Source organism: Urocitellus parryii, chromosome 5 (assembly GCF_045843805.1).
Source record: "Urocitellus parryii isolate mUroPar1 chromosome 5, mUroPar1.hap1, whole genome shotgun sequence".
NCBI lineage: Eukaryota > Metazoa > Chordata > Mammalia > Rodentia > Sciuridae > Urocitellus > Urocitellus parryii.
This window is the reverse complement of record NC_135535.1, coordinates 100130356-100132508: the sequence shown is the minus strand read 5'-3', so window position 1 is coordinate 100132508 and position 2153 is coordinate 100130356.

Here is a 2153-nt window from a genome sequence, read left to right as displayed (position 1 = left end):
ACTTAACACAGCAAAGAAACTGGATTATTTTTGTATACAAGACTGCTTCCAACTGAAATGCTGTCACAAGTACTTGTGGGAATTTATCTTGTATCTGATATTGTTAGAGGAAATAATGCATGGACTTATTTTATGAACTCTGGGACTATATATATTTTCAGGAAAGGCACTGGGGATAGAACCCAGAGGTCCTTTATCACTGAGCCACATCCTCATCCCCTTTTTTATTTTCTCTTAAAACAGGGTCTCATTAAATTCCTTAGGGCCTCACTAAGTTGCTAAAACTGGCCTTAAACTTGTGATCCTCCTGTCTCAGCCTCCCAACCTGCTCACTAACACACAAGCACCACTGTATCCAGCTTGGACTAGATATTTGATATAAAAAAAAAAAAACATACAATATTAATGTCAACGGTCTCTTGAAATTTAGCCTGTGAATATTTTTGTATATTTTTCTGTGATGAGAAACATTTTCATGTAAGAAGTGCCATCAGGATTGTCTTTGATGCCTTTTAGCAAATCAACTGTTTTTAGTCCATGAAACGAGGAAAAATTTGTACAACATGACAGAGTACTAGTACATTGCTGTTCTTTTGGAACCCACTCTCACAAAATTAGAGGAAAGTTCCAAGGAGATTTACTTAAGACAAAAAGTCAAAATTTTCTGGTTAAATTGTTAAATTTACTGAAGATAATGATAATGTCTACTATCTCATCCCTCCAAAGTTTGCAGACTGTCACTTGTGTTTATTTGTTAAGTTGAATAAAATTGGGCAGCTAAATTTTTCAGTTTGATACCCTTCATGTGAAAAACAAAATAAGTAGTTACTGAAAATTGCCTTGAAGACAAAGTAGACGCTGTCCCACATGTTGTTGTTTAGTAAAGAGCTGACATATTCCAATGAAGCTCACGCTGTCCAGTTTCCTGTCAATCACACTAGTATATAAACCAGCAACACTGAAGGGAAGAAATAGCTGCTGTACACACTGAATTTTTGTTGTGCATAGTCTTATTTAAGTAATGGGTATAAGAATCTTGGCTTTTCTTTTTCCTGAGCATGAAAATAATTTATTGATTAGATATCTGATTTATTCAAATAGTAGACATACCGAAGATAAAATTAACAAATTCATAGAAGAGAAAAAAATTCCATCCAGCAACTGCATCATTTCAAATTTCCTGGGGGCAGTTTATGCATTCTATACCATAGCCTCTCCCTGAAATATCCACATGTGCTTCATGTTAATTAACTTGAACAGGATATAAGAAAATTCATGTATACTCAGTTTAGCAAATATCAATAATAATGTGACTTTCAGAAACATTTCTTAGGCACTAGAAATAGCACTGTCTGCAGTGAGTCTTTAAAATCAAAGAAAAAAATACCATTAAATATAATCTTACAAACAGAAAGAAAAATACATGCATTTTTGCCAATGAATTGCTTCCCATATAAGAAAAACGTTGCAAGATTTTCTTTCTAGAAGATTAAAAAAGTAACTTTTAATTGATACTCAGGTAATCTTATGGTATTAAAAATCAGAGAAAAAAATAAAACCAATTTAACCTAAATCGAATTTAGGAAGAAAAGCAGAACTAGTAATATGGAACAAGAGCTACACTTCTTTGGCTAACTTATTAAAAACTGCCAATTAGACATTTTCAGTAAAAATTATATTTTATAAAGCACAGATTAACATTACAATTCAAGAATTAAATTTAACTATGCACTTGACAATGAAGCACATCTGAGTATGGAATAAAAACTGTTTTCCAGAAAACATTCAAATACATTATCTCCAAATACCCAAATTATAAACCACCCCTTGAAAGCCTCTTGTTAAGTGAAATCATAAAGAACTGAAGATTTATTGCCATGAAAACAAACCTGTAATACAGTAGTATGAATCTTGGGTATTAAGCATAATCAGTTGAATCAAAAGTTAAAAATGTGATAAGAAGTGTGTGTGTGTGTGTGTGTGTGTGTGTGTGTGTGTGTGTGTGAGAGAGAGAGAGAGAGAGAGAGAGAGAGAGAGAGAGTAAGATAGTTGACTCAAGAACAACTTGTTCAGTTGAGACCAGGCATCATGTTAAATCTCCATTTTTTAGAAGTCAATTAAAAATCACAATTCCAACAGCCCAAAAATCAAAT